This window comes from Micromys minutus, assembly GCF_963924665.1.
Source record: "Micromys minutus genome assembly, chromosome: 8".
NCBI lineage: Eukaryota > Metazoa > Chordata > Mammalia > Rodentia > Muridae > Micromys > Micromys minutus.
In genome coordinates, this window is record NC_137977.1 from 9,581,506 (window position 1) to 9,607,552 (window position 26,047).

Genomic DNA, 26,047 nt, shown 5'->3' on the forward strand with positions numbered 1-26,047 from the left:
TTGCCCAAGGAACTTCAAATTCCAGTTTGGTACAATTAGCACAGGGCTAACTGGGGGTGTGTGTGAACCCATCTGAGCATGCACTTTTGTTTTTGTTTGTTTAATCTGGCTTCGATGTCTGCCTCCGTCTCCCCCACCCCACCCCCACCTCGGCTAGCCCTCCCCTCTGCTCTCCCCCTGTGCACCACTGGTAATACAGCAGCACCAATTGGTAGAAATAAGACTGTGATGTCGTTGTGAGCCTCCCCAGAGTGGAGCCCTGCCAATGCTCGCCACTGATCCAACGGCATGAACCTGCTCAACTGTGCAAAGCCTCTCTAATTCCCTCCCTCTGTTTTTCTACCTTCTCCCCCAGGGGGCAACCACTGAAAGGAGTGACTACCCACCCATCAAGAGCTGGCAATTCGCTGCTATTAACCGTGACTGTGATTCCCAGTCTGCCTAGCAGTTCCTGAGAACAGGCCTGCAACATCTCATATGCAGTAAAAGCTATAAGATGCACCCTGGCCGGCCCACATGACCTGATGGCTGTACAATCCTTAGGAACAGTAATGGATTGAACACACTTGCCACTGAAGCAGGGAGAGAAAGCCCAGACCCCCACAAGGGGCCTGCTGATTTAACACTCACTTTACATATAATTGAACTTTTCATTTACCTGGAAGACTCAAGATGGTTGGTGGGGAGAGAAATGGAACAACCATGATTGAAGGGGAAAAGTCAATAGATACAAAAGGGTTCCTCTTAAATCTAATCGCAGCCCACTGTGCGACTCTGGGTCCATGATGACATATCCAGTCCGTTCTGACTCATGGATGCCTGGCGAAACAGGCCCTGCAGAGAAGCTCTGTGCACTTGTTAGGAACATAATACTCAGAGTTAACCGAATCTGGCTAATGGCATTTCCATATGAAGGAAGGGAACAAGAGAATTCCTTTAATGAAACTCTGGTGCCTTTGGATGCATGGAATCCATTGAGCATGTCTCAGTAGGAAAAGTACCTTCTGGAAAAATGACACTCCTAGCCATCAATAGAGGGAGCTGTACCAATAGATAAATGACCCACACAATTAGCAGCTTGAAACACTCATTTTCCATCCTTACGATATAAATGAACAAAAGTGAAAAATGCACTGGTCCAACTGCTTCAAGGGGAATACACAGTCAGACTGCACCCTGACACCTTCTGGACCATTAGCTGCACATGTAAACAGAAGATGGAACAAAGATCACCACAGGGCACAGATTTCAGTCTTCAATGACTTGCAAGACAAATGAATATCTGTATCAAACTTGTCTTCTTTCATATTTGGAAGTAATACACAGGTAATTCATATGTCATGCAATTTTGTAAATACATGGCTACAGAACAGATTATATGGGGCTTTCAGTCTTTAAGCTATTATTTGGGGCTCAAATAATCAAGCATTCTATTTTGTGTAAGATAAGTCAAGATGAAAGCAGTTTGGTGTATGTAAATTAGTGACAGCAGCCTGGTAAATGGAAGTCACAATTTTGTGGCTGTCCTGACATTGTTGGTATATACATATATGCATGGTGTCAGAGCCCAGGTGGAACCAGTCTCCACATAACTGATATGGAGGAAAGGGCACTAGGAAGTGAGGTTTCCTAAAAAAAAAAAAAAAAGTAGTAAGACTATTTTATATTTATTTTTAAGTACTGTTTCACAGATGACCAAATGACCTGTGCTTGGCTCATGTATGTTGCTGAAGTCATTTCATTCCCTGGTAAAGCCGGTTTCCCTGGACTAATTTTGAGAATGTTTTTCTACAGTGTTGTTAATGTGCATTATTGAGGATGAAGAACAGAACCAGAGTCTTTGTGGGATCTATTCAAAGTGTCCATGTTTTCTTAAGAGCTGGACTTTCTTTTAACATAAGAAGTCCTGAACAGTTTGTAAATGGTCAAAGCCTCCAACCTTGTCAACAATAACACAACTGGAGGGCTAGTTAGCCAGTAACATTGAAAGTCTAAGTGAGATAAGACCCCAACCCATCAAAATCTCCATGAGCAATACCATGGAGAATTACTTGGGAAGGAAAGAATCCCCATCTCCTTCATTGGTTTTAATTTTTCCACCAGAAGGTAGGACTTGCAATTGACATATAGAGCTTTCTTGCAGGACAAGGACACATTTTTAACCCTTTTGTACTATTGTGTTTATAAGGTTATTTATTCAATTCATTTCTCAAGTTTTAAGCCATTGTCAGCAATATTCAGTGTCAACAACTTTTAACACTAAACAAAGCTTAAAACTCTGCTTTGTCAATGTACATGAATGACATGCTTGAACGAAATTGTCTGTATAAAACCTAACAGTTTGTCCAGTGAATATAAAATATATATCTTGTTAACTGCAAAAATAAAGCTTGAGGAATCAGTGCTAATGAGCTGAAAGACGTTTTAATGGTTTAAGCTCAAGTTTAGGCAAAATCTACAAGTGTTGTCTTATTACACGAATTTGAACTCCTTATTAGAATAAGTTGGTACACATTTTAGAAGCTCTTCCCATAGTGTAGTCTTCATTAACACATTCACTTGTTTATGACATTTATTATTTAAAAATATCCCTTTCATTACTCTCTCTAGTATCATCACCAGGACCAAAACAAAAAACAAAACAACCCCCCCAAAAAAACAAAAATAAAGAAAAACAAAAAACAAAACAAACAAACAAATAAAATAACAAGAACCCATTACTTTAAAAAAATAAGAAATGAGAAAAATGTAAGCAAAAAGCTGGAGCAGATCATGCTGACAATATTTGGATCCCTTTGGTTTGAGTTCCTAGATCCTTGAATCTAAAATATGAGGAGAGGAAAGTGATGGGATTTGATGGTCTCCTTCATTCCAGCTCAGTGGCCACGTAGCATTTACCATGTGTCACATCTGGGTGTGTGTGTGCATTCTCCTGAATACCTACTTTGGTTCAGGGGATGAATGATTGAAAGATGATCTAAAACCTCTTGGTGTAAACAAATTTTTCATCATACTGGTGCTCTGAGTGTGGTAAAGTCTCATTTATTTATATCTCAGTGATTTGGAACTTTCATAATTGGAACACAGGCCAGAAAAAGTGATCTGTTTCATGATACATAGAAAAAAAGATCAGATTATGAGAAGAACTTTAACCTGTTGAAAAATTCAGAAAGTTTATAGTCATTTGCACAAAACTTCTTTCATATAAATGCTATTTTATTTTCATGTTTGTAAAGCAAAACATTTTTACAAATCTACAAATGATTAAATCATGAAATTGGAACTTAACAGTCAGACATTGGTGTTTAGTGATACCCAGGTTTATTAGACTTCCAGAATTACCTGAGGTATTTAAAAGTTTTAGCTTACAGTAAAGATTCTCAGTGTCTAATTTCTCAGAGATCCAACTCTTTTGGAAGAAGTCTTTTCAAAATGTCAGTAATGTGAGGTTGGAGACATGGCTTTGCAGTTAAGAGAGCTTAGTGCTCTTGCTCAGGACCAGGGGGTTGGTTGCCAGCACCCACATGGTACTGCTCACAAATATTTGTAACTCCAGTTCCAGGGGACTCAATGTCCTCTTCTGGCCTTGCAGAGGAGCAGACATGTATGTTATGCACAGACACATAGAGGCAAACACTCATACACATAAAATTAAAAAAAAAAAATGGTGTTTCCCAACTGTGGTGCTTTCAATGAGAATGGTCCCTATAGGCACATATATGTGAATGCTTGTTCCCTAGTTGATAGAATGCTTGGGAAAGATTAGGAGGTATAGACTTGTTGAAAGAGGTTTGTCACTGGGGATGGGTGTTGAGGTTTCAAAACCCAAACCATTCCATTTGGTTCTCTCTCTGCCTGTGCTTGTAGCCTCAACATGTAAACTCTCAGCGACTGCTCCAGCGCCATGCCTGCCTGCCTGCTGTCATGTTCCCCATCATGATGGTCATAGACTAATGCTCTGAAACTGTAAGTGTGCCCCCAGTACACTATTCCTTTTTATAAATTGCCTTGGACATGGTGTCTCCTCACAACAATAGAAAAGTAACTAAGACATCACCCTTCGTAAAGATCTTAATACTACACAACCAGACTCAGGGCTACTGACTTGATTTAGCTCTCAACATGATACAAGAATATTTTGCTTTTTTAAAAAAGATTATTTGTTTCTATTTTATGTGTTGATTGGTTTGCCTGAATGTACAAACGTGACAGAAGACAGAAGAGGGTGTCAGATTCATCGGAACTGTAGTTATTGACAACTGTGATCTGTCCCATGTGGGTGCTGGCAACTAATTCCTGCTCCTGTGCAAGAGAAGGAAGCTCCCTAAACTGATGACCCATATCTCCAACTGTTATTTTAATGTGATCTTTTTTAGCTTTTTAGAAGTTTATGATGAACTAGACCTTACTTTTCAAATTCACCGTGTTGTTGAAAGTACCAGGTGTGTTAAATTCGTCTTGTTTATGGCAAGTTGAATGACTCTCACAGAACCTTTAGAGCACAGCTTCTTAAAAAAGAACTGAAAACAGGAAAAAGGCTTCTGGGTCCACAATGACCAAAAATTAGTTCAATATTGGTAGAGAAGACAGGAAATCTGAGCAGTGCTCACCCATGCTGCATTGGGTGACTTCACTGTGGCCCTTGTTCTGACCTAGGACTTGTGTACTCTGTACACATGTGTTCTGCACATGTGTGCTTGCACTGTGCATGCTCTCATGCCTCAGTACCAGCAGCTCCACCTGCATACCTCAGCTCAGAGTCAAGACGCTGACCGCTAAGAGCTGCAGCATCTTCTTTATATACATGTTTTATGTTTTTATAGAAGCATGTAGCTTACTTACCGAAAACATAGACTTTCTAGCTGGCATACCTTTGGACTGTATTGTGTTAGAATGTTTGATGATGAAAATTTCTGTTTGAGCTGCTGGCTCAAGTTCCATAAAGACATATAGTAAATGAATTCTGACTAGGAATTAGGGCAGAATTTTTAACAATCTGTGAAATGGCCCCATAATTATTTCTATCATTTGTACCAAATATTTCATTTACATATATATATATTTCATTTACATTTTATATATATATATATATATATAATGTATTTATCTAGGATTTTCAAGACAGGGTTCCTTTAAATATCCCTGGTTGTCCTGAAACTCATGTAGATCAGGCTGGCTTCAAACTCCCAGAGATCTGCCTGCCTCTGCTGGGATTAAAGGTGCCAGGAAAGCCAGTTGTAATAATTATTTATGCAAAGCAGCATTTTGTGCCATTGTCCCCATCCACATAAACTGTTCCTTTCTGTCATCCCCACGGTTGGCATCTCCATCCACATCAGACTACGCAGACATGATAAGGCCTTGTACTCCCCTGGAGGTCTGCATCAAGTTCAAGTGTTTACCTTCTACCTTGCTTTAGGAGGGTTTCCATTGTCTTTGCCATTCACTGATCATCTTCAGGCTTCTGAGAATTCTACTTGCTCCTTCCAGTTTTGCCACAGGACCACTGGGCTTACATATGCACACTGCCGTACCTGGGCCTTAGGGCTATTGGGGATTAGAACTCAGTTTATTATTTTTGCTCAGCAACCCATTTACCCACTGAGTCAGCTCCTCAGCTTTATTTGGATTATTTAAATTATTATTAAATACTACCGTTAACTAATAATTATTAAGCTATTCTCCCCTCTGAAATGTTATATAGTATCGAGAAGTTTCCTCTGTAATTCCTTGCATATAATGCTTAGAAGAAAGTGATTCCCCCCCCCCCTTTTTTGTTTTTTGGACAAAGGTTTGATGGAAAAGCAAGACATGTTGAAGACTAGTCTAAGTTAGATGACATAGTTACCACCCCGTCTTTAAAGGGCTGAATTAAGTTTGAGTGAAGGATCTGTCCAGTTCCCTTTCTGTCATGGCTGAGGTTTCTATCCCTGAGCTCACTCTTGGCCTCAGCTGCCTCATGGTGGTTAAATGAAGTCATGCAGGCATTATGAGATTGTGAATGTTACTTCTTATAATAAAGCTAGTTCCTTAGAGAATGCCAAAAAAATGTCTTTGCCTTCTGAAGGAATGTAAGAAATGGATGCCTCCAACCTTATCCAATAACAAGAGCTTGGAAAGTTGGAAAGGATTTGTGACTTTTTTTTTCCTATGAACTTCTAAGTCCAGTGGTCTTGACCACACCCACTGGTGGCTGAGGATTTTACGGAAGTTGTTGTAGATCTGTAACTACAGCAGCCGTGTATAGGAAGGCTCTGGTAGAAGTGGGAAAATACAATCTCCCAAGAGGTACAGGTATAAGGATGGGTGTCTGCATCAGCTCAGGCTGAGTAACAAAATGACCTCAGGATGAACAACAAATTTGTGAGGTTTTGTCTCACTTTGGAAACAACAGACTTTGTCTCACTTTGGAAACTGAGAAGTGGAAGTATTCCCAGAGTTAACTCTTCCTAAGGCCAACCTTTTGTTTACTCCTAAGGAGGTGAGAGAACTTAGGGGCTGGAGGAGAAAGCAATCCCTTCCTATCTCCTAGTTCCTAGTTCACTAGCTCCCTTGTAAAGGTACACGCTTATGACTCGGTTTTCAGACTCTATACAAAACAACAACAAAACCCAAAGATATCCCCAAATCAACCAACGAACCAGCCAACCAAACAAAGAAAAAATGGTCATGACGGGAGATAAAGTTTTATGTAGAGATTTTGAAGGTACAGGGAGGGACATAAACCTTTAGCCTATTCAGTCTGTTTCCACAAGTTACGGAACTGAACGAGGTTTGTAGGAATTTTACCAGACCGGGAAAGGTGCTTGGCTAACATCTAGATTATATACAAGAAAATATTCATGCCGTTCCCATAGTAATCAACTGGCAAGTGACAGCAAGTATCATTATGTATCATTTTTAACCTTACAAAGCACCCTTGTGTAAACGACCTCTGGAATGCTGGAGTTTTTATTTCATAGAAGTCTTTCATATACTGTATACTGCACTATTTAGAAATATCCAGAATGGTTAACTCCATAAGCAAGTTTAACAAAAAATATAAAACCAATGGGCTTCTGACAATGATGTTGCCCTAAGTATTACATATCCAGTGTGCCCGCCTTCTTAGCTGGCAGCTTTCTCTGTAATGGTGGCCCAGGAACCCCAGGATATCTGAGGCAATAATCTTTAGTTGCCCATGTTTCTCCTGCTTGCTTGCTGTAGTTTCTTTTAATTTTTTTAAAATTTAAACTCATTTATTTATTTTATTATTTTATATATACATATGATATAACACACGTACACACACATCACACATGTGTGTGGTGTCTGTGTATACTTGTAGGAATCTGTTCTTTCCTTCCACCACTAGATTGAACTCAGGTCATCAGGCTTGACAGCAGGTGCGTTACCTCCTAAGACATCTCACCAGCCCTGAACGTCCTCCTTCCAGAGACCTGCCGTCACCCTGCTTCTGTCAGAGTAGATTCTGGCAAGCAGATTTCAGCAGAACCCCTGGTTTTTGCACTCCCGATTCTATGCATCCATAGTTTGTCAGTGAATCTTAGCACAGTTTGATATGATGATCAATTACTTCAAATCTCTTTTTTAAAAGATGTGTGTGTGTGTGTGTGTGTGTGTGAGAGAGAGAGAGAGAGAGAGAGAGAGAGAGAGAGAGAGAGAGAGAGAGAGAGAGAGAGAGAGTGAACCTGTCACAACACGTGTGTGAAGCTTAGAGGGCAGTCTATGTTTTGGTCTTCTTCCATCTCATTTAAAGCTGGGTTTCTGTTGTCTGGTGTGCTCAGCTAGCTGCCTGGCAGACCTTCGCCTCATCTCTGCCTCCCACCTCGCTCTAGGCCTGCTAGAATCCTAGAATCGTCAGCAGTGCTGCCTGCCTGGCTTTCCATGGGTGTTCAGGGTGAGAACCTGGGTCTTCACTTGAACTGCAAGTGTTTTGCTCAGCATCCATGTCCCCAGTCAACAATCCTCCCCCAAGCTACCACAAATGCTTGTGTCGCCTGCCCTCTAAAAGGTGCAGTTTCCCACATGTTACAATATCTATGTTCTCTGTTTTCCTGTTCTATAGGTGAAAGCCTCGCCTTGCTTGAAATCCATTTTTGATGCAAGAGACTTGGTGATTCAAAATGTGAAAAGCAAAAAAAAAAAAAAAAAAAAAAATCAAACACACAAAAAACTTGAAATCACTTAGACGATAGGGAAGGAGCAGTTAGAGAAAGGTCCCGAGTTCTTGGGCTGGAGGAGGTTTCAAAAGTCAGCTAGTTTTTCAGAAACCTAATGCCAAATTCGACCCAGCACTCTCAAAGGAGAGCTGCTAGCTACCCTTTCCTTAAAAATTTCCAGAGAAGTAAACTCCCTAGAGAATGGGTTCCAGCTGATTCGCTGTTGTATTTAGGTTTCTTTATCATAGCTGTTCTTGGTAATTACACAGCAGCTTTCATGGGAAGAGCCTTTAAATAGAGCTGATAATGTCTCTCCAAGGTAGGTAAACACAGTGTCATTATCCCCATTTAACAGACCGAAGACTAGAGGAAGGGGTGTGGGCCCCTTTTCCAGCTTCTCTGGGTGTTTGGTTTTCTCTATCTTATCCAGGCCCCTGGGGCTTTCTCCCAGTGTGCTCCTGTGACTTGAGGTGACTGTTGCTGTAACTTCCCACACTCCACTTTAGAGTCACCCTTTCCTCTCACCGTGAGTGTAGCTGTACCATGGCTGGAGAAGCACCAGTTCCATGTATGATATAAACTTCATAAGAAAAAGTATGAGAGTTGGTCAACCCACCATCATGACAATGCAGGCTGAGAAAATTGCCAACTACACTCAAAAGCAAAAACAGATGCAGTACACAGAAGGTGTTCAATAAATGCTGCTATGTGATCAAAGCGCCCCTGTGATAAATGCATGAATGAATGGCTCAATTTGAAGATTCTTGTGCAGTGAAAGTCAGAAACACACTAGATTATTTATACCATTGGCTTCTCTCCTGCTGTAGGATCCAGTGAGTGAGAAATAAGGAGGGAGGGTCCAAAGAGCAAGGGTTTCTTGAATTTTATGTGTGAGATATCACATGAAGGCGTGTGTGTGTGTGTGTGTGTGTGTGTGTGTGTGTGTGTGTGTGTGTGTGTTTTGACTGGGAACACAGGACACAGGTTTCTCTCTGTTTCACTAGGCAGGCATTTGCTTTGGACATATGTTTTTCATCATGATAGGCAATCTCCCAAGAGAAAACAACAGGTCTATGTGTCTTAGTCAGAGTTTCTATTTCTGCACAAACATCATGACCAAGAAGCAAGTTGGGGAGGAAAGGGTTTATTCGGCTTACACTTCCACATTGCTGTTCATCACCAAAGGAAGTCAGGACTGGAACCCAAGCAGGTCAGGAAGCAGGAGCTGATGCAGAAGCCATGGAGGGATGTTGCTTACTGGCTTGCTTCCCATGGCTTGCTCAGCCTGTTTTCTTATAGAACCCAGGTCTACCAGCCCAGGGATGGCACCTCCCACAATGGGCTGGACCCTTTCTTTTTGATCATTAGTTGAGAAAATGCCTTACAGCTGGATCTCATGGAGGCATTTTCTCAACTGAGGCTCCTTTCTCTGGGATAACTCCAGCTTGTGTCAAGTTGACACAAAACCAGCCAGTACACTACGGATGACTGAAGCTTCCGGGGACCTCCAATAAGCCTATTTGAGTTGATTAGCTCAGCAGAAAACTAACAGTCATATTGATTGATTCCCAAATCCAACCCAATGTTTATTGTGTACTGCCCTAAACTGTTACTGATTTTATTCCCACTGGAGCAGGATCAACCAATTGCTCTTGTCCTGACCATGCCCTCCGGTGTGTTGTTGTTTGTTAGTTTTGCTTTGCTTCTGTTTTTTTTCCCCTTTTGGGCATTTGCCCTACTCTTTATTTTTGGGTGTTGGTAAAACATAAAAACGTAGCCCAGGCTAGCCTCAAACTCCTCATTTAGGCAGAAATAGCTTTGAAACTATGCTCTTTCTCCTTCCAGCTCCTGGGTGCTAAGATGTCAGGCATGCAAATTCTTAAAACTTCCCTTGGTTATTTGGTTCAGTTTTGTCTCTCAGAATGAGGGCTACCCATCACAGTGCAAGGCTTTAGCTATCAGCAACATTTAGAACACAGGTACTAGATATTAGATATATTTATGTCACATACGTACATATATATATATATATACAACTTTAAATACTTAATACATACAAATGTATATATATATATATATATATATATATATATATATATATATATATATACTCTCCTAGCCTAACTTAGTGCTTCCCAGTGCAGATTAGAAATTTTAGAGACTAAGGCAGGGGCTCCTCATCTCTGGTGTAATGATTTAGGGTATGATTCAATATAATTTTCTTGTTGTTTCTTGTTCGTTTTTATATAAAACTATTTCCCTTGGTGATGGTGTTATGTCGCCAGTACCTATGAAGCATAGTTTTGAACAGTTGTGTTTAAAATATCATGGGTTTTGTGGCAGTGTTTTAATTTTAATACTTGTTAAAGCTCAGCAATACACAACCTATTGTTTCTAAAACTTTCTCACGTACCACCTGGAGTTGTCTCACCTCTTGCCAGCAGCAGGACAGAGCTCTGAAAGCTGGCTGATATTCCGACTCAGCACTTTCGACAAGTACAATCGTGAGCGCATACCACTATCTAGGTACAATGCAAAGTACTATTTAGTGTTTTGTTGTTGTTATTATTTATTTGTTGCTGTTGTTGTTGGAGTCAGGATTTCCTGTAGTCCAGGTTGGACTCATAGTTGCTCAGAGCTGAGGACGAATTTGACCTTCTGACTCCCAGCCTCCATAACCCTACTGCGGGATTATGGGCCTGCACAATCAAGCCCAGTTTTTTTGCAGTACTGGGAACTAGACCCAGAGCTATGTGTCTACATCTGTTAATGTCTTCATCGGAGTCTGGAAACTGTAGTCCCTGCTTATGACTTAAATCATAATCCTCAAGGTCAGGGCAGATCCATCTGGATACCCCATTCTTTCTCCAACTCTCAGCAAACTGCTTACTTGGGCTTTTCTACCTTCCGAATATTTTTCCCAGAAAAAAAGAAATCCTTGGTTCACTTTTATATTCTATTATTTACAGATTGATTTCTTAAACTCCTTGTATGTTTGTGTATGTGTGTATACATGTGTGCATGTGTGTGCTCCTGACTGTGGAGCCTGGAAGAGAACCTTGGGTGTCACCCTCACAACCATGTCTCGCCATCCTAGAGACAGGGTTTGTCATTGTCTTGAAGCTCACCAATTAAGCTAATTTCCTGGCCAGAGAGCCTCAGGGACACTCCTGTCTCTTCCTCCCCAGTGCTACAATTATAAAATTGTAAGTGTGTCACCAAATAGAGCATTTCTACATAGCTTCTGGGATCAAATGCAGGTCCTCATGTCTGTAATGAAAACTTTTACCAGCTGAACCACACTCTCAGCCTTTTGTGAACTACAAACAGCCGAATATCTCCTTTGCTTGACTAACTATATATCCTTAATCCCAGTACCCAGTGCTTAGTGCCTCTCTTTGGAAGAGCATTGGTTGCAACAGAAATAACATCTCATTAATCCTCCCTGCATCCCTGAAAGGAAGCTGCAGGAAAAAAAAGCTCTCAGCCCAACCCTCCCATTTACAAGGCAGGGCCTCCCTACTCACTGGAACACAACATGTTACCAATAGTCAATGCCTTCTTCTTGTATCCCAGAGAAGAGAAGATTCAACACAGCTTCATAATAAGCCCTTTAGCCTCTGTGTAGCCTCCCAATAAAGCAATGCACTCCCAAGTAAGGATGAATTTAATGATTAGACTTTGTGTCCTTTCCAGGAACGAGACTCACTGATGAGACTTCTCTCTTGCTCTCTGTCTCCTGTCTGGATGGATTTCAGAAGAAACATGAATGTCTTTCTGAGCTAAGTGAAGCTTGGCATCTGGTGCACGCAAAAAAATGCAGAAAGACAGAAAGACGCTAGATCATGGAAGAATAGAGAGAAGTCGAGTTAGATTTTAACATGCCCTACTTAACATAATGTCTCTCAGAGTCTGAGTCAAAACAAATGTTTTAACAAAATGACATGCTAAAGAAAGAAAGTCCACTGTTCAAAAGACCTTAAAGGAACAGTGGTCTTGTCCCACGGTGTGATCTGGAGCCCAGCTTCCTCCACTAAGGTAACTTCAGCGAGAGATTCCTCCTGAGAAAACTCTGAAACTGGCTCCGAGGCACTGGAGCTAGCCTCCTGCCAAGCAGGCTCTTTCCAGTTGGAGAGTCACTGCAGGATTGGCCAAGCAGGGAGACAGCAAGAAAAGTTAGTTAGTGACTGGCTGTGTTGATTCCAGGCTTTCCCTGAAAAATGTGTGGCAAGGCAGAGGTGTCCGTTTACAAAGAAAGGAGATGAACTGCCACTGTCTTAGGAGGCCCACGGTGTGTGTGTAAGATGGGGAGGTGACTCTGAGAAAGCATCCTAGGGCTAAAGGAAAGGAAGATGATGTTCTTATTTGAGGAAGATCTGTCACCTGGGAGTGAGGGGAGGCAGGTGGGTGTGCTGCAGAGACAATGAGCTGTAGCCTGTGGGATCCAGCTTAGGGACACCCTGCTGCTCTGAGTGAAATAGGAATCTCTTATCTTCCTTTTCTTTCCCCTTCTCTCCCTATAGGGAGCCAGTTCTTCAGGTTCTTTGCAGCTTCAACAACCCAAGAGGGGCAGGGCAGTGGTGCCAAAGAGAACCCTAGCTGGAAGACAATGAGGTCTAGAAGATTTTCCAATGGGCCCTCTGACAGGACATTCACAAGGACTTTTGAGGCCCAGCCACTCAGTCCACTGCAATAACCTTTCCAACCATCGTTCCAACCATCGGACCTCTGACTCATTGAAACAAATTATTCTGACCAAGTTTACTGCACACCCTAAAACTGAATTGTGGACACTTGGCTGTGAGGCTTGAATTATTTCCCAAATGCCCGAGGGTAGCAGGTACCCAGATTTCATCATGAGGCAGTAAATTGCCAAGGACTAATAATTTCAAAATGTTACCTCAGAAATGTTCCCCCTTTGCTCATGTTAATAATCAGAGTTTAAAAATACAAATTCCAACAGATTTTTCTCACACTCATTTTCAAGAAATTACTATTGTTACTGTCCTCTATCTTCTACAGGTAGATGGAAAACAGAAACAAAATATTTCAGTCCTGTGATTTTTAGGTGCAATTCAAAGTCTAGGAGACTTTGTGGCAATTCTTAGTGACCTAGGTTACTTTCTTTCCTGTTTTCTAATTGTGTGTCTCATTTTTGGTGTTTGCGATAAATTGAATTGTGTCTCCTCCAAAGTCAAACAGACACCTAAGTTTTAAATTTTAATGTGACTCACTTATCTATGTACCTTAAGAAAGCAATCAGGTTAAATAACTTTTATAGGGGAAACCGCTCCAACAGCACTAGTTTCTGCTAAGAAGAGAAAGGGATAGGAGACTGCATAAAATACAGAGGAAAGACCATCTACAGGATGGAGGAGACCTTTTATTTAGGGAGAGAGGTGCACCTAAAAATAGCCCTGGCATTCTTGGCCTTAAACACGCAGCTTCCATGTGCCCAATCTGTGATGATAAGATATCACAGACCAAATGGGTCCATACAAGCCTCCCTGGCAGAACTGTCACATACACAAAGAGCTGACAAAGACCAGTGAGTGGGTTTCATGTTCAGTTTTGGAAAGAGACACGAAAGAAAGTCCATCCTGGTGAGACGTGTACAACTCAAGAGAAAGCTCTTGAGTTCACACATGACCACTCCATCTTATGGCCCAGTGTTGTGTCACCTGCACTGTGCAAGGAGTGCCTGGATTATGCAAAAACACAATCCTTAGTATTGATTTGGTGTTCTGAAGCTGTATGTGTATGGTGAGTCTTCTTGATGGTGCTGTGACCGAGGAGAGGAGAGCTGAGGAAACAGATAAAGCTGTTGTGGTGGAGTCTAGGATCTATAAAATTATACATCTGCATTTCTTTGAGCTTTCAGAAATGATTCTCACACCAGAAATTTTAAACCATTCTCATACTCCGACAAGCAAGCAAACAAAAGGTCAAAAGCACTCACTAGAAAAATTCTTTCTAGAATATTCTAGTAGAGTCTTTACAGGCTACTGTTGTTTTCTGGAGCTTGGCCTATAGTTTGGCTGCTTTGATTGAACACTCCAGAACTCTTTTTAAACATTCTTCTCTCATATAATGAACTTTGACTACAGTTACTCTTCCTCCACTCCTTCCAGAATCACTTTACTATACCTACCCTCCTCTCCAGATCCGTCACTCCTCTGGATTTCCTCGGAAAAGAGCAGGCCTCTCTCAGATGGTAACCCAAACACAGCATAACAAGTTACACTAAGACTGGGTCCCACGGCTGGGACAACTTAGTAGAAAGCAAAGTGTCCAAAGAGCATGTGTGAGAGTCAGATACACCCTACTCTCATTGTTGGGAGTCCTACAAAAACACCAAGCAGGCACCCATAACATATGCAGAGGACCTAGAACAGACCCATGCAGGATCAGTGATGGCCACTTCAGTGTCTGTGAGCGATGGCAGGGCTCCTTTCTGTATAGGAGATGTCCCCTGCCTAGGGATCTAGTTTCATTAACCTACCTGCTCCCACCTACACTTGCTGTTCTCTCTGAATGCATGAAAGGTAGCACCTAAATACTTTTGTAGCATCTGTTTCCTCCCTCCCTCTTATTCCAATCTGGAATCCAAGGCTGAAGTGGCAGTTAAGGTCTTTCATGATTTCTATCTGAAATTGGGAAATTTCTCTATGACTTCTGTCCAGGGTAGATGATGCTCATTACAGACTGAATAAACAAGAAATCCAGCCCTTCAAAACAACCACAAACCCTTAACAATAACAAACTCTGAATGATTAGACAGGTAATTTGCTTCCTCAGCAAATGTAGGTAATGCATTTTAAAAACTATGTTATCATTTACTTTCAATGAATACCCTATTCCCTTGAATGTCTAGGTAAAAAAAAAATTGTTTAAATTGTAAGCCCCCAACATCATAAACTCAAGACTATGACATAATCCTACAGTACTGTTGTTGTTTGTATTTTTTTCTTTTTTGAGACAGGGGTATCTTACATTCCAAAGTAACCTTGAATATTTTATCTTTGTACGTAGTAGAGGATGAGCTTGAACTTCTGCTGTTTCTGGCTCTATTTCCCAAGTTCTGGGATTATATATGTGTGGGACCATGCCTGGCTAATTTGGTGCTGGGGGCCAAACCCATGCATGATAGACAAGCACTCCACATGCTGATCAATATTCCATTCTTCGAATATAAGAGTATACATTGTAACAGAAAATAAAATTATTTGTTCATAGTAATTTAGAAATTGCTCTGTCCAAAAATATTAGCATTAGACCTCCAAAATCATTTGCTGTGCAGTGTCCCCACATGGTCACAGACACTGACCACAGTGGGATAACAGTACCTAAGGTAGCAAGAGTAGAAAAAGTCCTTTTTAAACCTAGGGATTCCTTTGTCTTCAAGGAAATCTGCAAAGAGACTGTAGGAAAGAGGAAGCTGACAAGCTATTCTGATGGAGAATTTAGCTTCTGCAGCTCAGAATCTGCCTTGGCAGATCCTGGTGAAGCCTTCAGTGGTGGTAGCTCAAACACCATTAAAAGCTCACTGCTCTGTCTTCCCTGCTGACACAGAAAAACTCAGAGAGTCCCTGGCTTTGTTTTGCTTGACATTATTTCTTCTCGTCCTGGAGTGACTCTCTTGAGTCACCACTGTCTCAGCAGTCAAAGAGGAATTCCACTACATTCCTCTAGAATAATTATTACACACAATTATTCAATAACATTGAAATAAATACCTATATGTTCTTAAGGGCATGATTTCTGTGATAAATAATTTATTTTTTTCAATTAAAGACTTACTTAGCTAAGTCTAGATGACCATTTGAGAAATGCAATGGCTAAATCAACAAAGTCAAAATGGTGACACAAAGATAAAAACAAACAATATCAACATCAATAGTAGGCATTTATCAGTCACACCAAACACCAATATTTATAATGATAGTCACTTGCGCCAAATGCAGAACAACTTCCACAGTATTTCTACATGAATTTTCATTTCAACTTTTGTCAGCAACAACATCTAGTTCCTGCAGAAAGCTGTCCGGGCTGTGACTCAGGAGCTATCAGATGCCTTCCTAAAAGCTGAAAGGACATGCGTAGTTCCGTAGTTTCGTATTAAAGAGACAAATAATAAGCCCCTTCCGTAAATGTTCAAAGTATTTGGCTAGGCATTTCTCAGAACAACTACGTCACCAATAAGCACATGAAAAGGCATTTAGTATGGTAGTCAGTCAGGAACTGCAAACCACAGTGACACAGCATTTCACACTCATAAAGGGAGCCATAGCAAAAGACGAAAGTACGGGAAAGCTGGAACCTCACACGGTGCAGATCACATGAAAAATGGTGCCCGGTCCCCCCAAAGGCTCCTCTTGGTTTAGACTAGCTGATTGCTCTATGAGACAGCAGCTAAGTTACTCATGGGGAATAAAAGCATAGGCCCAGGGTCTGGAGGGATGGCACAATGGCTGAGAACATGCTGCTCTTTCAGAGGACTCGGGTTCTTCCACTTGGAAGCTTAAAGTAGTCTGCCAACTCCATTTCCAAGGAACTCAATGCATCTTCTATCAAACACAGGTTCTTCCGGCCCACACACACACATAGAAAGAAGGATAAACATTTAAAGCAAGACCAAAATCCCAACAACGTAGGTCCGTAAAGCATCCTACTCAGGGACTATAGCAGTGTAATTCATAATAGCAGCAATCAGAAAACAATGCAGCTCTCCATCAACTAGTCTAGAGATAACCTGCATATTTATGCAACGGAGTCCTGCTCAGCTACACAGAGAACACAGAAAGGAAAGACTTCAGTATTACAAATATACATGGAAACATACAAAGTATCGCAGCTTTGTATGTTATGATGTGGATACATGTATGTGCTGTACTACATTAAAGAAGCCAATCAAATAAGATTATGTGTTTTCCTACTTTTCTTATGTGTAATGTCAGCACTGACAAATCTGTGAGAACAAACATTAGATCGGTAGTTACCTACTAATCAAGTATTCCCAGCCAGGTTTTATGTTCATGCAGTATCTGAATCCTTACATTGCTGTGAGTGGGGGGGAGGGGACTGGGGAGGGATGAGGATGAGGATCAATGGGTATAGGAGAAGGAGTGACCAAATGTCCTGTTGTGGTGATGTCGTCACAGTTCTAACACAGTACACCCACTAATCCATATATGTTGGACGGGTAAGATGTGCAGTGGGCACATTACAACTCAATAACCCCATTATGTATGAAGCTACCATGGTTTGTCCAGCGTTTCTGGTGGCTGATGTAGACCAAGAGGACAGAAGTGACTTAAGGATGAGCCAGAGCACTGTGGGTAACTCAGAGAGGGATAAAAGGAGCATACTGGAACTCAAGAGGCAGTAGATAAAACAGGACTTTCTTCAGAGGCATTCTGCTACCAGCACCGTGGCAGGACCGAGGCTATGGGTTCTGCTCTAGATAGGATACGTGTCCTTCCTGGGAGAAACATAGGTAGATATATAAAATGCTCTCTAGAGATGTTTCTGTAAGACTTCCTGGCCAGGCTTCATGGGCCAAGATGCATATGTTGTGCATTTAGCATCCAAACATTCAGAATCGAAACAAGGTGGGTAGTAGTATGTGTGTTATGTAGATGGGGAATCTGAAAATAGGTTAAGTAAATTACCCAAGATAGAGACAGCTTATAAAAGACTGAGATGGGATTTGAACCCACATCTGTCTGACTTTTAGGTTGCACAAAGTGTGCAACAAAGCTGTTTAGGATATTTACATTATAAGCTTGACCTTTCATATGTCTCTTCTGTGATGTCCCTCTGTTTTGTCCCTTTGTCATTTTGGAACAACAGATGCTTGTGAATGCCTTAAGAGAGGGAGATTACAGAAACTGCCACTGACAGTGATGGCACAGTTGCTATAGTAACCAATCTACCAAATTGGTCTGTTACCAAGGCACACACTTCTGCCTCTGCAATACTCCCATACTGACTAGGATGCTTCTGGACCCCAGCAAAAGCATGGAAATAGGACAGGCTGATGGTCAACTGTGTGTGCACACACCATGAAAGTGCTCTTTCCAAAGTTTGCCCTCCAGACTCCCTTATTTTTCCCCTGTCTTGGGATCCTTTCATTTTACACAGTATATTTGTATGGTACTTGGTTTTTAGGGATGCTGAACATCAGGGCTAAACTGCATTCTGTTGCTTTGTTCTAAGTGGGATTTTTATAAATAAGAAAAATGTTCTTTTAGGTAACAAATTGACCCAATAATTCCCCAACACCATGTTAGACTAAGAATGGACCACCACCTCCCTTCCAACACATAAACAAAATGAATGTTCATTTGCTTTTCTTCAAAACCTCACAGAAGTCACTGTACAGAAAACCAGAAGCCAACAAAGAGCCCTAGTTGTGGGTGCAGACAGACACATGCAAACAGCCTCTGTTTCACATGTTTCTACAGTGTTTCTGTCTTTTCACGGACTCCTTTTTGGATACTGATGCTTTCTCTCTTCCTCCCCCCTCTCCGTTTCACTGGCCTTGCCTGTCTTCAGAGGCACCTGAAGAGACATAAGGAAGGGAAGTGAAACCGACTGTAATTCTTCAGTTCACTTCTCTGCAGCCTCCAGTGAGCCAGGCTCCATACGGTGGCCCAGCTGAGCTCTTAGAAGTTCAGAGTCCTTGCACAGGTGTGGCTTACCAGCTCACAGGCACTCAGGGAGAGGAGCCTTCCAGGTGGGCGTGTGAATGTGGGGGGATTCTGGAGTTGACAAGTAGGAGCCTAAGAGAAGGCAACTCCTCCCTATGAAACTGAACTTCTGCTGTCTTAGAGGTTGCCACTCCCCTCTGATGGATTTCATTCAGCTGCTGAAAGCCACCAGGAATTCTAGTTCTCCCACCAGCCGATGCCCTTGGTTTCACCTTTAGGTCCCTTCTACTTCCTTCTGCTGATCTTAAAATTTTATGCTGAAGATGAAATTACAAGCATCTCCCAGAGCCTTCTTGATAAGCAAATGGGTATTCAGGAAAATTTTAGGTTCTTGTGGCTTTAAAAACTAATTATAAAAATCAGTTTAGTAGTGTTTTGTGTATATAATTTTCTTTTTCCTTCCTTTCTTCATTTCTTCTTCCCCCCTTTCTCTCTCTCTCTTCCCCTTTCTTTATGTTTTGTCGCACCGTATTTTTATTAACTCAGTTGGTCCAGACCAGAACTCTGGGAAATCAAACTACAGTACAAGCCCATTTTACTGATGCAGGGCTCTGCTAGAGAAAAACAATAACAGTCATTTAGGTCTATGAGTTCAAAGGCAACAGCATTTGCATAATTGTTCGCCTATTTTCATAGTTCAAGTAAAAAGTAAGCTGATTTCCCACTACAGAATAAGCATCTGTGGTAGGAGTTCCTATGTAGGGGCAGCATCTTTCTCTGTGAGGAGACAGTCCCTACTGCAGCCTCCAGACACTAGTTCTCTTTGGTGCCTAGAAGGTTTTAAACCCTTTTCTGTCTGGGTCTTTACACACATTGCCTTGCCTTGGCCTCACCCCATTGTATAACTAGCCCTTCCCTAGACCTTTACCTTGTTACCTTGCAAACTTCCTTATTCAAGGCTCATTCATCTTCAACCTTGTCTATAAACTCATCTTAGGATAGCTAGATAAGGTATTATACCCTTCTATTTCATAATGCTCTCTTAAGAAGGTATTTGCTATGTGCTAATCTAGCACTAGTTTGACTAAACTTTGGTCCCCCTACTCCCTACCTCCTTCTCTTATTTCTTTCCACTGTAAACTGCCAAAATTCAGAAATGTGTCCTTCTTGTCTAGCTCTGCATCTCAAGAGTTCAGCCTGGAGTTGGGCCCTTGCACACATCCACTATTCCAAACTTCAAATTTGGAATTTGAAGCTATTCCACAGCATAGCTTTCTTTTTATTAGTGACAGACTGCAGTGTCTCACCCAAAATTCTTTTTGTGGGTGTGATTTACTCATGCATGTAAGTTTAGAGGAGTCACCTAAGGTAGTGAATGTCACCTTGCTTTTCAGCTCAAAGGATGCTGGGAATTGAGATAGTTTTGCATAGAATACAGTTATGTTTTCATCTTCTATATTTGAAAAATCAGTCTGTCACCTTTGATCTCTGACGTTTCTAAAATGACTTCATTATGAAACACAAGAATAAAAGTTTGCTTTTATTTTAATGATATCTTAGTCACTTGGTCTCTTAATGACATAACACCTAGTAGACAACCGTAACTGTTGAACTTAATTAAATCTTAGGGCTTAGGACAGCGTGGTAGCCTTTGTTGTAACCATTTTATTTGTGTTGTTGTTTAAAGGAATAGCAACTATTTGTCTTACAATGGATTCTGTGGATAACTTTATGGTATGTAAGGTGCATGTGTGGTGTTGCAAATGCTTCTTGAGTTATATTTACCTGCCCAACAACAAACACTTAGTTTCTAGAGTTTCTTCACCCATATGCCTGTATTATTGGATCTCATTTCTTTGTTTGTATAGTTTGTCCCTTAAAAATCTCTCTGCTTTCCTGTATTTTGCTGTACTTTTCTTGCCATTTCTTTTTCTTATTCTTCTTTGCCCTTTCCCATGATTTCTCTTCCTCTTCGCCCTACTGTCAGCTTTCTACCATGCCTATCATTTTCCTTCTAACATTACGAACTGTTCTAACTCATTTCCATTCACATCATTGGTGAACAGATAAAACACTTTGATATTTACAGCAAACCCTTTTGTGTTCTGTATGTCATATATAGTGAAATCAACAGTTCTTCCTCCTACTTATTTTATATCAAAATATGACTGCTTTCTTTTTTTATTAAAGATATTGTCACTAGTAATTTAAGTCTCATGAAGTTTCTTGGAAGTCCATGCAAAGAATGCAGGAAATAAATGTGTTTTCTTAAATTCTAAAATGACATAAGGCATAAACAGTTAATAAAATAATTTTTTGAAACAAAATATTAGCAAAAATATTTCCAAAGACGGTATCTTGTTTTACATTATTGAAATATGTAAGCATTTTTATAGTTGTGGCTTACTGTATCTCCTGTACAAAGCTCCTTGAAATATCATTCACATAAATAGAATTCTGTTGTCCCCCTGAACAAAGCTAACACTCTAATGTTCAAGACGAGAATAGTGAACAGTAAAAGATTTTTGAATCAAACTTGAGCTGTGTAGTTTTCTTGTATTTTTATAATTTTTTTTATAGTTAGACTGAAAATTCTCATGTGTCTTTAAAATGCTTTTACTTTTGCTGTATTTTGTAAGCTCCATACTCTCAGGATTCATAGTTAAAATGTGGTAGACCAGTAGGCTGGAGTTCTGGCTTTCTAGTGTATCTTCTTGTTTTTTCTCTTGACTAGATAGCTGCAAGGGTTAAGAGGTTGCAACCATCAGTCACTGTTGTGGTGTGGTGAAGCTAAGGTGTGAAAGGTATAGATTAGCATTTGATTTTAGCCATGTCTATAATACATATTCACCATGACTGGATATTCTCCCTACACTGAATATCAAATAAGTACTGTTTGAACGATTGGCAAATCACACTTCATTCCCAGTCTATCAAAAGATTGAAAGAATTTTCTAAGTGTGAACACATAAGTAATTAACATATGAAGCTCCTAGGTGATGGTCAATTACCAGTAGTTATTATACTGATAAACAACATCTGTACAGGGAGGAGAGACAGACAGACACAGAAGGATACAGAGAGAGACAGAGACAAGCAGACAGACAGACAGACAAAGTGGCAACAAGGAGGAAGAGTTCACTTTTTGCAGGCTCTGGATCTCATGTGCTTGAAAAAGTTGAGTATCACACTTGCTCATTTTTTTTTCGGATTGGTTATATTATAGTTGTCTAGGGTTGCTAATAAGTTCTTAAGTCTTACCACTGAAACATGAAATTCTAACTTGACATGGTAGAATTAGTCACGAAAATTCTAAATGGAGGGCAGAGGACATTAGAATAAGATCATTTGATTCATTTTGTTTCATATGGTAAGACAGGGTCAGACTATGCAGTCCTGGTTAGTACTCTACTCTCAGACTGCTCTCAAACTTGTAGCAATCTTCCTGCTTCAGACTCTGGAATGCTAACATCACAGGAGTGTGTTGCCATGTCCTGTTAGTTTTTGTCTGTTTTGTGCACTGATACAACCTTAGTGCCTAGAACAAAGGTTGACAAACCGTGGCTCAGGGAGAAAGGTGAGTCCACTTCCTAGTTTTGCGAAGCTCCAAATCTGAGAATGGTTTGCATGGTTTTAAATGGTCGAAAATAATGATGTGAGAATTACCTGGAGGTTCATTGTCTGCAAAGGCAGCTAGAGCATACCTGTGCTTAGTCATGGATACACCGTCTACTCTGTTTTACTGCGAAAGCAGGATTGTTGCAGTAGAGAGCTTGGGACCCAATAGCCAAACATTATTCTTTGGACTTTTATGCAAAAAGAGTTGCTGACTACAGGAATAATATTTCTCTTTGAGTGTGTTTGTGTGTGTGTTTGTGCATGTATGCTTTATGCATATGTACATATTTGCATGCTTGGGCCAACACGTACGCATGTGCACATACATGTGTGCATGCTTCAAATGCCAATACCAGGTCTTTTCCTCAGATATCCTTAACTTTTTAAAGACAGGATCTCTCACTGAACTTGGATCTCACTGGTTCAGCTAGCCTATCTGGGCAACAAACTCTAAGGGGTACACTGTCTGTCTTTGACTTTCTGGTGTTGAGATTACCAGCACCCAGAACCACATGCAGCCTTTGTGTGCATGCTGGGTGTCAAACTCAGATACTCACGCTTATGCTGCAAACTACCTCCCCAACCCTCCTTAAGCACCTTTAAAGTCGGATGCATTGATGTCTAAACCGTTCCAAAAGGAAAGCTTTCAGTCGACGTGGGGGTCCAAGGTCAGTCACACAATAGCGGCCTAGGCCAGAGGTGAACATAAGAAGCACCTAGTGTATCAGAAAGGACAGACTGGGGTACCACACTGCTCGAGTTCACTGAGCAAGCCTGGCCACCATCACAGGCTTGTAATGTCTGTGCTTCAACTACTCCATCTACAAGATCAGGCTAATGATGAGAATATAAAGTTAATGTTTGTAAAGTGTTTACAACAGCAATTGGTATAAGCAGTTTTCTTTCTTTCCACTTTCCTTCCTTCCTTCCTTCCTTCCTTGCTTCCTTTATAGATGAGGTCTTGTGGTGTAGGTCAGACTGGCCTTAGACAGGCCTTAACTTTACCATCTTCCTCTCTCTGCCTCCTATGTTTTTGTGATCAGAGACACGAGCCACCACATTTAACTAAGGCAACACAATTTTAAACATGTTTTTCTGTTAGGAAATTTCAGATACTTGACAAATTCGCCAAGTAAATGAATGACTCTCAATATGCTTATATATAGGAAGAAATTCAAGGATGAAAAAAATGGAAAAAGTCCATTTTTTTAATCAGCCAGTCATCTATGTGTAGAGAATGCACCAGTATGTACTCTAATTGCCTTTGAGTTCTAGGAGAACTGTTGGCCTCCCATACCTGTGATATGATTTTGTAATCAATGGCCTTGTTTCAGATAATAAACAAATTGTATTCTAAATGGTTGAGTAGCTTCTGATACAAAATCTAACTTCCTAACAACTTCTAATCTAGGGTATCAAATTGGCATACAAGGAGACAACAATTCACAGAATGTTGATCGGTGTGTCACACATAGGCTGTCACTCAGTTCTTAGGAGGAGAGCCAGTAAAAGTCACTGTCCTGCAGTACAGCTGACAGGTATCAAGGCCAGGAACTGCACGCTTGTGTTAGCAAGTGCCAGGGCTAATATACTGCATCGCAAGACCTGCTGGGATCAGACACTTAGAACTCCAAATACGTAAACAGATTTTAATATCAACATGTATGATCTGTAAATAGGAAGGTAGAAGGTAAAGGCTTTGTGTGGTTGCTTTCTGTCTTTTATGTAATATAACTTTCCAAACACACACTTCAGTATGTGGCTCTATATAGGACAAGATATTAGCTACATCATTATTTTCACGAATGTTTTCTACACCTGTGCTTTCTTTGTATGTTAACAGTAACTGTGGCCTGAACAACATACCTTTCTTGCCTCATAATCTTGGTCCGTTCAAACATCAGTAGCACACCTATTTAGCTTAGACTGTAGAATCTGCACTGAAAATATAGGCAAAAGCTGACTACTCCAGTCCATTTTCATATCATTACTTAATTGTGCAATAAAATTTAAAAAATATGAAGAAAAAAACCTCTTGGCTACTTTAGGTAATTTAGGCTTCAGTGTTGTAAGTGGACATGTGACTAAGTTTGTTCTCTACTGGTCCACACATCTTCAGCTAGGTATTCTTCAGTGCTAACTGTATTATGTGAAATATTCACAACTTAGAAGACTCTAGTTGTGACTTCCCTAGGAACTTTCTGCAGAGCTTAATTTATACTTATTTTCAAATAGAAATAAATGTCCTCATCTTATAATAAACTTGAAGAAAACAGCCAAAAAATCTGACTTCAAAACGTTTTATGTGTATATGTTCAAACACTCTTTCCAAAAATAAAAAAAAAACTGATAAAAGATGTGTATTTTGCTATATGTGTATAATATGCAAAGATTGAGGTAAACTATCTAATCTGTTTATTATCTTCTGCCTCTCGTTTTCTATGGGAATGTTGAGGTCTCTGACATAGCTCTCTGCCATTATCAACTGTACTCACTGTCCCATGCACAAAGCACTAGAACTTATTCCTCTTGTCTAAAGGTCATACCCTTTGTCACGTCTTGTCATTTTAAATTACTAATTACTTGAAGATGGGGCAGCAAGTATCTTATTTCAGCTAATGCTTACTTGATTCAAACCGGATCCGAGCCTGACTGCAAACGGCATGCTCAGAACTGAGGAACTCGAGAACAACAGAAATAGATTCCACTGTTTGCCTAAAGACTGCCTCACTATTATCCAGAAAATACAAATTTAGAATTACGTATTCATCCTTAAAGGCACATTTTAAACTGTTATATTAAAATCTGTTTTCTGCAGATACAATATATGTTCTTAAACACATGACTTCTTTCACCTTCTCTCGTCGGTTGTATTTTGTGTTCATTATGACCAACTGGTCAATTTTAATTCTCCTGTCCCATCTCTAAATTTGAGGTGTGTATTCATATTTGGCCTCTTGAAAATTACAGGTAAAGGAAGAGTCATAAATAGAACGTCCTTCTGTTCAGCTGTCTTTCCTAAAAGTGACACTGTCTCAACAAAAATGTGGTGACATGTCTAACCTTATGCTGACCTCCGTGCTAGGCTGAGAGAGCCCTCTTCTGTCACCCTAGCTGCAACCGGGAACTTACTTAATACTAACAGTTTTGCCTTAGAACATTTTTGTCTACACTCAAGTTAAAATTTTGCATTCTTCTGTGATTTAAAATAAGAGTAATGTGATTGGTCTCTAAAATTGAAAAAGCTATACTTACTAATAATGAAATGGGGTGGAAATTAAATTCCTGAGATTGCCAGTAGGTTTGGTGAACTATTTTCTTTCCTCTATCTCCCTCTTGTAAAGGGAAATTGCAGTTTCTCCATACTGCAGAAGTATCATATCCCTACAGTATCCATGACACGTGTAAGGATTCAGTGGTCAGACATCACTACATACCCTTCAAATGATGTGGTCCAGTGAAGCTGGGAGGAACTGTCATGAAGCCAGGCAGCCTGGTATCTTAGCTGCCCACCAGGACAGAACCAGCAGGGCCCAGCTGGTGTGCTGAGTCCAGACTAAGGTAGGATTTCTGACCATCATTTTGCATTTTAAAAGAGAACTCTCCTGACATTGA

General features: G+C 40.5%; 1 protein-coding gene across 1 annotated transcript in view; it reads right to left on the reverse strand.

Annotated features, from left to right (window-relative positions):
* The window catches only part of KLHL14 (kelch like family member 14), a gene marked incomplete at its 3' end in the record, with an annotated part of 103,572 nt that overhangs the window by 72,875 nt on the left and 4,650 nt on the right, over positions 1–26,047 (reverse strand). The gene's annotated exons all lie outside the window — the stretch shown is intronic.